Below are 16,129 nucleotides of genomic sequence, written 5' to 3'. Positions count from 1 at the left end.
AATCACTTGTGAGGCCACATCTTGAATACTGTGTGCAATTTTGGGCACCATACAACAAAAAGGATATTCTGGAGCTAGAAAAGGTTCAGAGGCTGGCGACCAAACTAATTAAGGGCATGGAGATGCTGGAATATGAGGAAAGGCTTGCAAGGCTAGGCATATTTACACTGGAAAAGAGGAGACTAAGAGGGGACATGATCAACATCTACAAATATATAAGGGGACAATACACAGAGCTTGTGCGGGACCTGTTTTTGGTAAGATCAGCACAGAGGACACGTGGACACTCGCTTAGATTAGAGGAGAGGAGATTCCGCACAATGCGGCTAAAAGGTTTTTTCACAGTAAGGACAATACGTGTTTGGAATTCCCTGCCTGAGGGAGTTGTAATGACGGACTCAGTCAAGACCTTTAAGAATGGGTTAGATAAATTCCTATTGGATTAGGATATCCAGGGTTATGGTGCGTAGTCGCGCGCTATAGTTACTATGAAAAGAGGAATAAAACACAACGGCTGGCATCAGCATCAGACAAAATTTAGACCAAAATAATCCTGCAAAGGAGACCACAAATAGGTTGAACTTGATGGACAAATTGTCTTTTTTCAACCTTAGATACTATGTTACTATGTTACTATGTTACTATGTTACTAGTACTCTTGCTTTCCCAGGGTGCCCATAATAGTGCCCATTACTCACATTACACCATACCCCTGAAAGCCCTTTATACACATTGCGTAACAGTAGAGTCACTTATAAACATTATGCCACAGTAAAGCCCCTCCTCATCATCATCATTCCTCCTCCACATTGCAGGAGACGGGGAGGGGGCAGTGCACATAGGCAGGCAGCTGCATGCTGCAATATGTAATGTAGCGGGGTTCATCAATACTGTTATACAATGAAGCAGGCAGTACATAGCAGCTAGACCCCGGAGTGTATGTAATGTAGAGATATGTGCAGACTCTGGATAAATTCAAAAAAAGAATACATTTAATCCATAAAAAAACAAAACAAAAAAATATTAAAACCATACTGTACAATAAAATCAGCTTGTCAAATTTCAATATATGCACTTTATTAATATGCTCTAATAGCAGTGTTCATTTTAGCCCACATGTATGGTACACTAGTGAGTCACATAAACAAGGTCTTATTTAGGTATCTGCTTGTGAGTCTCCAGACTCATAGTAGTGTGTTACAACCCTGGATACACTACAAACTGCAGTTTTGTAGGCTGTAGTTGCTGTGGTCAGTGCAGGGTTAACAATCCTTCTCCACACACCGGAGGGTGTCTGCAGGTAATGCTGTTTAGAGCAGAGTGTCAGGCTTCTGTGCTGACACTGCAGGACTGTTCCCTGTCAGTGTAGCAGGATGTTAGACTGTTTTACCAGAGCTCCTGCTTCTCTTCTTAATTCCCCAGCCTCTGGGTCCTGATGAATGCTAGGAGGGCATGAAGATGCTATGTACCTCTTCACTTTCTGATTATGAATGAAAGATAACTGATAGGGAGCTGTTCCTGTATCTTCTATGACATGTAAAATGGGGTGTGCCCAGGGCGGGATTGCCCATCTGGCCCTTCAGGCAAATGTGAGAAGGGCCGGTGGACTGATGAGCTGGTCCGGTCCACAGAGAGCCAGGAAGGGCACACGCAGTGCAGTTCACACATCTCTGGTTTGTCCCCAATGGCCGCCGCCGCCCGTAGTGCCACATTGCTAAGCAATATGGGGGAATGCCGCGAGTCCACACCCCCTGACTTGCTTCACGCCCCCATTTGCAGTGGTTGCACCCCTTTCTCATCGCGTGCTCCCCCTTAGAGTGATCAAGGTACTCTCATGGTGTGTACACATGGTGAGATATTTTCTTTCGATTTTGACTATATAGTCAAAATCTCAAGAAAAGTTAGTGCAGATCGCAAGGTGAAAGTCACCTTGCTATCCCGATTCGATCCCGATGCGCGGTCCCGCCAGGTCGGCATTGCAAGAAAAGATAGACTGTGCAGGCAAGTCAATCCTTGCTAGATCGGTGTACTATCTATTTCATCTCACATTTCAATGACATCTCACATAAGCCAAAATCTCACGTAAGCCAAAATTGAATGCACACATAGTCCATATCTCAAGAAAAGTTAGTCAAGATCTGTGCTATCTGGGCTCCAGTGAGTTCAAGGGAAATCGCAAGTTAAAATCGGGCATAGCAAGGATCACACCGTGTGTACACACCAGGGGGTATATTTACTAAGGTCCCGATTTTGACCGAGATGGTGTTTTTTCTTCAAAGTGTCATCTCGGGAATTTACTAAACTCAAATCACGGCAGTGATGAGGGCATTCGTATTTTTTTGGAACTCAAAGAAAAAAATTACGAATGAATACACCATCGGTCAAATACGCCTGAAATTTGGTAGAACTCGGTCATTTACTAAAAAGTGTAATTCACAAACACTGCCGGCAATAGCCAAACACTGCCGAGAAAAAAATACAAATCGTAAAAAAGTGCTAAAATAAAACAGACCTGTTTTTTTTTACCATGTTCTGATAGGCATGCACGGATCCATGAGATCCGTGCATGTTTATCAGTGGGAAGGGGTGGGAAAGTGTTAAATTTTTTGAATAAAAATGCGTAGGGTCCCCCCTCCTAAGCAAAACCAGCCTCGGGCTCATTGAGCCGGTCCTGGTTGAAAAAATATGGGGGAAAAAGTGACAGGGGTTCACCCATATTTAATCAACCAGCACCGGGCTCTGCGCCTGGTCCTGGTTCCAAAAATACGGGGGACAAAAAGCGTAGGGGTTCCCCGTATTTCTGAAACCAGCACCAGGCTCCACTAGCCAGATACATAATGCCACAGCCGGGGGACACTTTTATATTGGTCCCTGCGGCCCTGGCATTACATACCCAACTAGTCACCCCTGGCCGGGGTACCCTGGAGGAGTGGGAACCCCTTAAATCAAGGGGTCCCCCCCTCCAGCCACCCAAGGGCCAGGGGTGAAGCCCGAGGCTGTCCCCCCCATCCAAGGGCGGCGGATGGGGGGCTGATAGCCTTTTTGACAAAATGTGAATATTGTTTTTAGTAGCAGTACTACAAGTCCCAGCAAGCCTCCCCCGCAAGCTGGTACTTGGAGAACCACAAGTACCAGCATGCGGAGGAAAACCGGGCCCGCTGGTACCTGTAGTACTACTACTAAAAAAATACCCCATTAAAAACAGGAGACACACACCTTGAAAGTAAAAGTTTATTACATACATCCACACCACCAAACATACATACTTACCTATGTTCACACGAGGGTCGGTCCTCTTCTCCATGTAGAATCCACGGTGGGAACTTTATGGTCAGCGGTGAGGTTACTTTCGGTCAACCGCTGACCACAAAGTTCCCACCATTGGTTACAATGGAGCGCATAGGCGCTACATTGTATCACTGCCGTGTGCTGCCTGACAGACACTACAGTAGCACTCAGCCAATCAGGAGGGTGCCACGACGTGGCGCTCCCTGATTGGCTGAAGGAACCCTCTTAGACAGAAGTCAGGGTGGCTTCCTGGCAGTCGGGGAAAGGGGTCCCATGTGAAAACATGGGGCCCTTTTCAGTGCGTGGTCGGGTGTCCGTTTTTTTATTTTGCAAAGTACGTGGATTACAAATAGAACAGAAGAGGACCGATCTACACTGGATTATGTGAGTATAATTTTTCCTACAGGTACCCCATGGTACCATTAACTAGCGTTAATGGTCTCAGACCCATCCTAGTATAACCGACTGTCCCGTAACTTTGCAGTAGTTAGCTGATTAGTGTAGTGCAGGTGACTAGTATTACACTTACACCTCCTCAATCGCTGCTGTGATGTGAGGTGCTCCCCCGACTCTCTGTTTAACCAATGGCCGCCGCCCCTTTCACAGGTCAATGGAGCCTCAGCGCTGGGACACCGCCTCTTTAGTGAGGGAAGGACTAGGACTGCCACTGGTGTCTTGTTGCCATGACATCTCCTTTTCTGCCGCTTCTGCTGCTATAGCTGCTCAGAGCACTCTGCTGTGCCACTGCCTCCAGCCTGCCTCCAGCCACCCACCTGGACGTTTACAGCTACAGCGGGGGCTGAGTTACTCTGGCACTTGGTTGGCGCAATCTTCTTAGCCAGCAAAAGGCATCAGAAAACAGGTAGGCTACCTCAATGGTCATCCCTGCTTCTCCTGCCCCGCTCCATCTCCCAGGTATCAGACTGAGGAAGCTGCCGATGCCAGGAGGTAGTGAAACGCGTCTCTGTATCTGCACCTGCCAGTGACAACCTACTCTACCACTCACGCCGAGCATCAGGAGGATTTTGGACGTATCTCCGGATAAGGCTCGTCTGGAACGGTTAATTAGCACCAGAGCCGGGAGGACTACAAAGACAGAAACCTGAGGCGGAGTGGTAATTAAAACTTAACATGGCCATGTCTTATAAAAACTGTGACTAGATCCATTAATTTCACTGCTTCAAGAGTTTATATGATGAAATTGCTGCTAACCTGATCAGCGTCATTCAAAGTGGATAAAAAAGCTGCTAAATACTATACGTATTATGTGTGACTGAAAGCAAGCCCTATTCTATATATCATACATTATCTAATGTTATAACATCTATCTCAAGATTACAATCATCAAAGAAAGGAAACAGCAGTAAACTAAGTGAAAATAAATAACCAGACAAAGGACTCAGCTGTTGCAGCTTTGTAGCAATTAAGTGAAACACTGGGACTCATTGAAACTATTGTATCTCTTTTTTTGCACTAAGAGGGCTAGCTAAACCAATCTGTGGAGCAGAGCATTTTTTTATATACTATTAATTGATGTCAATGTGGTTTTAGTTTTTTATTTTTTATTTTTATATATATGTAAATTTGTTGTCAAGGCAAGGGAAAGATTTTTTATCAATTTATATCCTTGGTACTATAATAGTACCAGTGGAGAATTATCATCGAGATAAAAGTTAATTAATAAATTTATTATAATAAGAAATCTGCAAGCGCTATCTGTATTTCTTTTGATCTCCCAGCTTGCCCTGGCTGGCTATGCTCCCTGTGCCCTCCATCTGCTGCTGTAATGTTTATGGTGTTCACAGCTCTTAGCAGCGCTGGAGAGGTCCAGGCAGGGCTGTCTTTTCGTATGGGCTCAATGGGCACTTTCCCAAGGGCCCCAGGAGTATAAGGGACCTAGGCTGATAGCTGAGGGTCTCCTCTTTCCAGGGGTACCAGATTTTTTGAAAATCGGCCCTGGGGAACCGGAGATATTCGATGTCAAAGCAGTGGTCCCCATCCAAGCCTATTAATTGCTCTTTCCAGCCAGATATCTCGGGTTCTGTCTGACGTAGAGTTTTTCTGAGGGTAGATTCCAAAATCTGGGACTCTCCCCCTTTAGTGGCCACTGACAGCTTGTCTCTATTTTGTCCAGAACCAGAGATATCAGCCTTCAAGCAGCTTGTCCCTGCTCCAGCTCCACACGTCTGGTATGCAGTTTTATATTTTCATCTGTGGATTGCTCTGGCTCCTAAACTCTGATCCCCAATTCCCCAGTACCTGCTGACAGGTGGGACTCTCTAGTTTTTTTTATTAATTTCACAGCTTAGAAATCTATTTCCAGGAACTTGATATATCTGCAGTCAAGCAAGCTGCTCTCACACCGGAAAATGATGAATATTAAGCCCACTCTACTATCCACCCCACTCTACGTATTAAACACCCCCTACCACCCTGGAAGTCATGTACTAGGGACCCGTCATTCAGTAAAATGCCCCCTTCTACAGTTTAGTGTTCTCCCTCCCGCCCAATCTCCCACCACCTGTGCAGTAATGGAGTAATTAGCAGAAATGACTGCTCCAGGTCCTACAAGCTGAGCGGAAGATAGAACACCCCCTACCGCCAGCGAGAAATCAAAGCTGCCACTGAGAGCACACCCCACCCCTACTGCTGGAGGATGGGTAGAGGCCCCAGTGCATTGCTGTGCCCAGGGGACTTCGCTACTGTTAAGACGGCCCTGGGTCCAGGTGCGAGCACTGCAAGGAGGATCTGCAGACTGCCTCTCCACCAGCTGGAAGCGCCTTTTAATATTTATTACCAGTTATTTATATAGCGCACACATATTCCACAGCGCTTTACAGACCGTATTTGGCCATTCACATCAGTCCCTGCCCCAGTGGAGCTTACAATTTATATTCCCTACCACACGTACATGCACACACATTCACACTAAGGTTAATTTTGTGGGGAGCCAATTAACCTACAAGTATATTTTTGGATTGTGGGAGGAAACCGGAGTACCCGGAGGAAACCCATGCAAGCACAGGGACAATATACAAACTCCACACAGTTAGGGCCATGGTGGGAATCGAACTAATGACCTCAGTGCTGTGAGGCAGTAATGCTAACCATTACACGTCTGTGCTGTATGTACGCTCCCTTTCACCGGTGCGTGGGTCCCCCTTTGAACATGGCTCTCTCTTTTAATGACGCGCGGGTCACCCTCTGCATACAGCTCTCCCTGTTACTGGCGCGCGGGTCCTCCTATGCACACAGCTATCTCTGTTACCGATGCGTTGTCAGTCTCCCTCTGCACACGGCCTTAAACTGGCACGCGGGGCACATACTAATAATCTCTTTTCTTATACATTGCTGCACCTTACTACTCCCTGCCAAATGTACACTCCTCCCTATATATATATATATATATATATATATATTGCATTATATAAGTAAGCAACTCACAGCTATATCACAGCCATCAATGGGGTGCTCCACAAGGAGGCCTGTATAGACTTCCACATATACCAGGTTATCTTCAAGACCCTGCTGGGGGTCTCAAATAGAGGGCACTCACCAATCCATTTCCAGAGATAAAAAGTTTTATTTAGACCATTGAAGTCATCACATACATGTCGACGTTTCGGCTTCGCAGAGCCTTTCTCAAGACCACCACAGGAGACATCCGTTCAGCACGCCAGAGAGCAGCATACTGACATCTGCCTACCGGGCTCCCTTATATAGCACAAACCCAATCACCTTAATTATTTAATTACCTATATCACTGGAGCAGGTAACCATATAAGACACGTATAACAGCCAATACTAATATACTACATCACAGGGCTATTGCCACATTGATAAATACTTATAATAGATATACAAACACATCACATACTTCCAGCACTTGCCTTAATATGTAATAATCGCGGTATGACCGGAAGCGCATCACATGCGCTCCACTGGTCACCGCTGTGTGTTCCACTCACATTGACCGGAAGCGCGTCATATGCGCTCCACCGGTGGGCACTGTGCGTTCCATCAATACTTCCGCCTATGCACTCATCGTGTGTCTCATAGGGGAAAAATATAGTCATAATCTTCGTGTTTTAGGCTTATAGTTATACTAGTTACCATATTATGACACATTAGACCCGCCATCCCATAGACTGCGGTCTCATAAAATAGCTATGTATAGGAGCCCGGAAGACATTACACACATTGTCCCTTTGAGAATATATACATACAAATATACCAGTGCATCAGAAAACCTGTCATGCTAATGCACAATAATGAATACCTACATAAAAGAGAAAAAAGCAAAAAAACAAAAAAACAAAAAAAAACAACAACAGAGAAGCTTTAAAATTGCATAGTGGGAAAAACATTACTGTTTCAAGTTACTCAATTATTTAAAAATTGACACTTCTTGCTCAGGCTGTATCAGGATCGAGAACGATCCCTGTCTAGTGAATGAAGATCTTCAGTGGATTGTTTTCATTGAGTCTACGAGGTGTGATGGTGTCCAGTCTGTATATCCATCGTGACTCAAGTTTTTTTAACGCTAGAACCCTATCACCACCTCTTGTCAATTCCGGTACCAGATCTATGATCATACAACGTAGAGTCGAAACATGGTGATTATGAAGAAGAAAGTGCTTGGCAACAGGTTTATCAGTTGCATTTGTCTGGATCGCAGCTCTGATTGAATAACGGTGATTTGCCATTCTGTCCCTAAATGGTCTACTCGTCATACCCGTATAGTAGAGACCACATGGGCATATTATCACGTAGATGATGAAGGCACTCATACAGGATAAATTATAACGGATACGAATTTTCGTACCGTTGTGTGGATGTCGGAATTCCTTACCACTCAACATCGAGTTACAAGTGGTACAGCCTTTGCACTTAAAACAGCCCGTCCTGCCAGACCTTAGCCAATGCGTTGGCACATGTGTCGGCTGCATAGTTGGATGCATCAGCAATTGACGTAAGTTGGGTCCCCTCCGGTATGCACTCATTGGAGGTTTAGTGCCACAAAGACCAAGCTGGGGGTCAGTAGTCACTAGTGGCCAATGCTGACCGTAGATGTTTCTCGCTGTGCATGAGGTGTGATCATATGTACTAACATGTACAATTCGATTGTCCTTCTTTGATCTCGCAACTTTATCAATCGGATGTTTAAAGCGATGACGTGCTTTTTTAATACATCTATTCAATGTTGTAAGTGAGTACCCTCTCTGGAGAAACCTGGATTTCATCTCCTCTATTTGTATTTCAGCAAGTTCATCTGTGGAGTTTATCCTCAGTACACGAAGGAATTGGGATATTGGCAAGCTTTCCTTGAGCATAGGTGGATGCTGGCTAGTAGCCTGTAAGATGGTATTGCGATCCGTTGCCTTGCGGTATAGTGTAGTATCCAGCTTTATACCGTTCCGCCATAACGTCACATCCAGGAAGGTTATTATAGTTAGATCAATCATGTAGGTGAATCTAATGGGTCCCTCAATACCATTGAGGTTATCAATCATAGCTACCAGCTCGTCCCTAGTACCTGACCAGAGCAGAAAGATATCGTCGATAAACCTCATATATCTTAACAATCTATGTCCATATTGTGAAAATATATGTTTACGCTCATACTCAGCCATGTATAAATTAGCGTAAGCTTGCGCAAGGTTGGAACCCATGGCTGTCCCCTGTGTTTGAGCATAATAATCTGCACCATACATGAAATAATTTTGTTTAAGGACCAACTCAATAAGGTTTATCAGAAATTCTGTAGGTGGTTTTATATGTTGAGCCTCCACGAGTTGTTGTCTGATTGCATCAATACCATCATGGTGTGGGATTACTGTGTATAATGATTGTACATCGAGGGTCACCAGCCATACATCAGATCCCGGTAATTGAATATCTCTGACCTTGGACAAGAAGTCAGTAGTATCACGTATATAACTCATTGTATTACACACTAAAGGCTTTAAGAATTAATCAACATAGATAGCCAGTGGTTGTAGAAGGGACCCCTTTGCCGATACAATCGGCCGACCTGGAGGATTGTCCAATCGTTTGTGGACCTTCGGCAGTGTATACAGTATTGGTACAACAGGATGTTCAACCTTAAGGTATTCCGCTACCGAATCATCAATCCATCCTCCCTGGAGGCCTAGATCAATGACCTCATCGATAATTTTTTTATACATCTGAGTCAGGTCAGTTTTTAATTTGACATATGTGAGTGTATCCGCCAACTGGTATCTGATCTCTCTGTCATATTGGCTCCAATCCTGGATAACCACCGCCCCGCCTTTATCCGCAGGGCATATCACAATATTCTTGTTATCCTTAAGGGATTTCAACGCACTTCTCTGTTCAATAGATAAATTGAAATATTGAGGCTTCACATCAGCCCTCGCCACCATATCTGCTTCTGCTATACGTACAAATGTTTTAATACTTGCATTATGTGATATTGGATCATAATAGCTAGGTTTTTTATATACAACTGGCTCACCATGGTCATTCTTGTTACCAAATTGTTCTCTTAGTCGCAACTTTCGCCCCAGTCGAAAATTATCAACACTCCAATCAAATGGATTATGTGTAATGGTGGGGACAAAGGATAGGCCAAGGGACAATACTGACGATTCAGCTGTACTTAAGGTGTGTGAGGATAAATTAAATATAGAGCTTACTTCCGGGGTCGCCGACCCCTTCTTCCTGTGTTTACCCCCCCGCCTCTGCGAGTTCCTCGGGCGCCTCCTCTTCGGAATGGTGGATATAGATACGTCCCTGTCTCTAAAAAATGTTCCTGTCTGGTGTCATTGGAATCTGTATTTTCACCTTCTGATGATGTTTGTACTGGAGAACTCCCTTCTTGACTGAAAGGTCTCTGTCTACGATACCTATATGGCCGTCTAGTCTGACCCTCATTGGAATTGCCCGTTAACCATCTATAAACTGTGTGTAGTTTGTAATCCATATTAACTGTTTCCAGTTTTTTCCGTTTAAATTGTAGTAATTCCTGTTGGTAAGAATCTATTTGTCCCTTAAGTCTATCTATCCAAGGTTCTGTTTTATCGTTAATCAACTTTTTCAAGTATAGACTCTTAAAGGTCTCAATTTCTGACCGTAATTTCAATATTTCATTGGTAACCTCTTCAATAACAAGAAGGATCAGGTCTGACGAGCATTTATTGAGGACAGAATACCATTTAGTGCAGAATGCTGGGTTGTTCCTCCCAAGGGTGGGCACATTATGTACCCTAAATCCCCTGGAGATTTTTTTGGAGCGATGATATTCACTGAGAAATTGGCCGTGTAGTACCAGATCTGTTTCACGTTTTCTCATCCTTAGTAATTTAGTATACAGGTCAGGTACTGTTTCAGCCGGTAATTCTGAAAACTCAATCTGACCAAAGTATATTTTCTCTGCATCATCGTCAGTGAGAGATAGAAAATTACTTTCTGCTGCTCTCAATAAATCCTCGTCAAACACATTGACCTCTGTCTGCGTCATCATAGATCTAAAATCAAATTACAACAAACAAAATGGTATTGAGGGACCCATTAGACCCATTAGATTCACCTACACGATTGATCTAACTACAATAACCTTCCTGGATGTGACGTTATGGCGGAACGGTATAAAGCTGGATACTACACTATACCGCAAGGCAACGGATCGCAATACCATCTTACAGGCTACTAGCCAGCATCCACCTATGCTCAAGGAAAGCTTGCCAATATCCCAATTCCTTCGTGTACTGAGGATAAACTCCACAGATGAACTTGCTGAAATACAAATAGAGGAGATGAAATCCAGGTTTCTCCAGAGAGGGTACTCACTTACAACATTGAATAGATGTATTAAAAAAGCACGTCATCGCTTTAAACATCCGATTGATAAAGTTGCGAGATCAAAGAAGGACAATCGAATTGTACATGTTAGTACATATGATCACACCTCATGCACAGCGAGAAACATCTACGGTCAGCATTGGCCACTAGTGACTACTGACCCCCAGCTTGGTCTTTGTGGCACTAAACCTCCAATGAGTGCATACCGGAGGGGACCCAACTTACGTCAATTGCTGATGCATCCAACTATGCAGCCGACACATGTGCCAACGCATTGGCTAAGGTCTGGCAGGACGGGCTGTTTTAAGTGCAAAGGCTGTACCACTTGTAACTCGATGTTGAGTGGTAAGGAATTCCGACATCCACACAACGGTACGAAAATTCGTATCCGTTATAATTTATCCTGTATGAGTGCCTTCGTCATCTACGTGATAATATGCCCATGTGGTCTCTACTATACGGGTATGACGAGTAGACCATTTAGGGACAGAATGGCAAATCACCGTTATTCAATCAGAGCTGCGATCAAGACAAATGCAACTGATAAACCTGTTGCCAAACACTTTCTTCTTCATAATCACCAGGTTTCGACTCTACGTTGTATGATCATAGATCAGGTACCGGAATTGACAAGAGGTGGTGATAGGGTTCTAGCGTTAAAAAAACTTGAGTCACGATGGATATACAGACTGGACACCATCACACCTCGTGGACTCAATGAAAACAATCCACTGAAGATCTTCATTCACAAGACGGGGATCGTTCTCGATCCTGATACAGTCTGAGCAAGAAGTGTCAATTTTTAAATAATTGAGTAACTTGAAACAGTAATGTTTTTCCCCCTATGCAATTTTAAAGCTTCTCTGTTGTTTGTTTGTTTTTGTTTTTTTGTTTTTTTGCTTTTTTCTCTTTTATGTAGGTATTCATTATTGTGCATTAGCATGACAGGTTTTCTGATGCACTGGTATATTTGTATGTATATATTCTCAAAGGGACAATGTGTGTAATGTCTTCCGGGCTCCTATACATAGCTATTTTATGAGACCGCAGTCTATGGGATGGCAGGTCTAATGTGTCATAATATGGTAACTAGTATAACTATAAGCCTAAAACACGAAGATTATGACTATATTTTTCCCCTATGAGACACACGATGCGTGCATAGGCGGAAGTTTTGATGGAACGCACAGTGCCCACCGGTGGAGCGCATATGACGCGCTTCCGGTCAATGTGAGTGGAACGCACAGCGGTGACCAGTGGAGCGCATGTGATGCGCTTCCGGTCATTCCGCAATTATTACATATTAAGGCAAGTGCTGGAAGTATGTGATGTGTTTGTATATCTATTATAGGTATTTATCAATGTGGCAATAGCCCTGTGATGTAGTATATTAGTATTGGCTGTTATACATGTCTTATATGGTTACCTGCTCCAGTGATGATATAGAACACTGGGATAGGGCTGCTTCCGGTAATTAGGTAATTAAATAATTAAGGTGATTGGGTTTGTGCTATATAAGGGAGCCCGGGAGGCAGATGTCAGTATGCTGCTCTCTGGCGTGCTGAACGGATGTCTCCTGTGGTGGTCTTGAGAAAGGCTCTGCGAAGCCGAAACATCGACATGTATGTGATGACTTCAATGGTCTAAATAAAACTTTTTATCTCAGGAAATGGATTGGTGAGTGCCCTCTATTTGAGACCCCCAGCAGGGTCTTGAAGATAACCTGGTATATATATATACATACACACACACACACACACACACACACACACACACACACACACACACACACACACACACACATAATAATAGTAATAATAATAATAATACACACACACTATATACATAACAATTCATAAATATATTATACATATTACAATTCATATATATATATATATATATATATATATATAACACTTTCTGCATGTACAGCATTTCATTTATATATATATATATATATATATATATATATAAATAGTGGGAGTCAGAGCAGTATATGCTCAAGACAGACACGGCACTCCAGGACTAATTATAAAGATATTTAATAATCCAGTTTATTCAACAACCTGCATACCATCCGGTCCAAGGTGCAAATGTCAGCAAGGACCAGTGGTGCGATATGTGTCATCAAAGCACAAGCATCACCTGATGAAGGGCCTTGCATGGTCCGAAATGCTGCATTGTAACATGCTTGTGCTTTGATGACACATATCGCACCACTGGTCCTTGCTGACATTTGCACCTTGGACCGGATGGTATGCAGGTTGTTGAATAAGATGGATTATTAAATATCTTTCTAATTAGTCCTGGAGTGCCGTGTCTGTCTTGAGCATATACTGCTCTGACTCCCACTATTTGTACAATGTTAGACAATGGCACCCAGGCAGCTGGACATTAACAAGAGTGCCGGATTATTTGGATACTATATATATATATATATGTGATTGCAAGAGAATGCCGCGCCACTTGTGATACCACAAATTTCCAAAATATTTGAAAAACACTCCCAGTTATTTGGGTGTCAGCTGCCCCCTAAAAAAACGGCAATGGTAAGTTGCCGCAAAACAGAAAATGGGAATACCGAATAGGGGTATAAGCGACCTGAGGTGTTTATATGTGACCAAGTGTAATAAATATGTAAAAGATATATAAAATATATAATATCAATTTATTTCACAACACTAAGAATAAATTAAAATACAGTACCAATGAATAAAAAAAATTTTTACATATAAAAATAGAAAAATGAGAGTCCTTTACATAAAATGTAGTTCTAAAAACTGACTGTTTTCAGAAAGGAATGGACATGTATTAAATTCTCAAATAAAGTGCGGATTGTCTGTGCAAATGAGCTAATCAAATGTGGAAAAAATAAGAATTTACTTACCGATAATTCTATTTCTCGTAGTCCGTAGTGGATGCTGGGAACTCCGTAAGGACCATGGGAATAGCGGCTCCGCAGGAGACTGGGCACAAAAGTAAAGCTTTAGGACTACCTGGTGTGCACTTGCTCCTCCCCCTATGACCCTCCTCCAAGCCTCAGTTAGGATACTGTGCCCGGACGAGCGTACACAATAAGGAAGGATTTATGAATCCCGGGTAAGACTCATACCAGCCACACCAATCACACCGTACAACTTGTGATCTGAACCCAGTTAACAGCATGATAACAGAGGAGCCTCTGGATAGATGGCTCACAACAACAATAACCCGATTTAGTTAACAATAACTATGTACAAGTATTGCAGACAATCCGCACTTGGGATGGGCGCCCAGCATCCACTACGGACTACGAGAAATAGAATTATCGGTAAGTAAATTCTTATTTTCTCTGACGTCCTAGTGGATGCTGGGAACTCCGTAAGGACCATGGGGATTATACCAAAGCTCCCAAACGGGCGGGAGAGTGCGGATTACTCTGCAGCACCGAATGAGAGAACTCCAGGTCCTCCTCAGCCAGGGTATCCAATTTGTAGAATTTAGCAAACGTGTTTGCCCCTGACCAAGTAGCTGCTCGGCAAAGTTGTAAAGCCGAGACCCCTCGGGCAGCCGCCCAAGATGAGCCCACCTTCCTTGTGGAATGGGCTTTTACAGATTTTGGCTGTGGCAGGCCTGCCACAGAATGTGCAAGCTGAATTGTATTACAAATCCAACGAGCAATAGTCTGCTTAGAAGCAGGAGCACCCAGCTTGTTGGGTGCATACAGGATAAACAGCGAGTCAGATTTTCTGACTCCAGCCGTCCTGGAAACATATATTTTCAGGGCCCTGACTACGTCCAACAACTTGGAGTCCTCCAAGTCACTAGTAGCCGCAGGTACCACAATAGGTTGGTTCAGATGAAACGCTGAAACCACCTTAGGGAGAAAATGAGGACGAGTCCTCAATTCCGCCCTGTCTGAATGGAAGATCAGATAAGGGCTTTTACAGGATAAAGCCGCCAATTCTGACACGCGCCTGGCCGAGGCCAGGGCCAACAGCATGACCACTTTCCATGTGAGATATTTTAACTCCACATATTCAAGTGGTTCAAACCAATGTGACTTTAGGAACCCCAAAACTACATTGAGATCCCAAGGTGCCACTGGAGGCACAAAAGGAGGCTGTATATGCAGTACCCCTTTTACAAACGTCTGAACTTCAGGAACTGAAGCTAGTTCTTTCTGGAAGAAAATTGACAGGGCCGAAATTTGAACCTTAATGGACCCCAATTTTAGGCCCATAGATTCTCCTGTTTGCCGGAAATGCAGGAATCGACCTAGTTGAAATTCCTCCATCGGGGCCTTACTGGCCTCGCACCGCGCAACATATTTTCGCCAAATGCGGTGATAATGCTTTGCGGTTACATCCTTCCTGGCTTTGATCAGGGTAGGGATGACTTCATCCGGAATGCCTTTTTCCTTCAGGATACGGCGTTCAACCGCCCTGCCGTCAAACGCAGCCACGGTAAGTCTTGGAATAGACAGGGTCCTTGCTGGAGCAGGTCCCTTCTTAGAGGTAGAGGCCACGGGTCCTCCGTGAGCATCTTTTGAAATTCCGGGTACCAAGACCTTCTTGGCCAATCCGGAACCACGAGTATAGTTCTTACTCCCCTCCGTCTTATAATTCTCAGTACTTTTAGTATGAGAGGAAGAGGAGGGAACACCTACACTGACTGGTACACCCACGGTGTTTCTGTTTACGTGGGCGACTGCCGTGATGTTGTCCGACTGGATCAGCACCGGCTGACCTTGAACCAGAGGTCTTGCTTGGCTTAGGGCATTGTAAATGGCCCTTAGCTCCAAGATATTTATGTGAAGTGATGTCTCCAGGCTTGACCACAAGCCCTGGAAATTTCTTCCCTGTGTGACTACTCCCCAGCCTCGCAGGCTGGCATCCGTGGTCACCAGGACCCAGTCCTGAATGCCGAATCTGCGGCCCTCTAGAAGATGAGCACTCTGCAACCACCACAGGAGAGACACCCTTGTCTTTGGTGACAGGGTTATCCGCTGATGCAT

This window comes from Pseudophryne corroboree, chromosome 5 (genome assembly GCF_028390025.1).
Source record: "Pseudophryne corroboree isolate aPseCor3 chromosome 5, aPseCor3.hap2, whole genome shotgun sequence".
Classification (NCBI taxonomy): Eukaryota; Metazoa; Chordata; class Amphibia; order Anura; family Myobatrachidae; genus Pseudophryne; species Pseudophryne corroboree.
Note: the sequence above shows the minus strand (reverse complement) of the source record.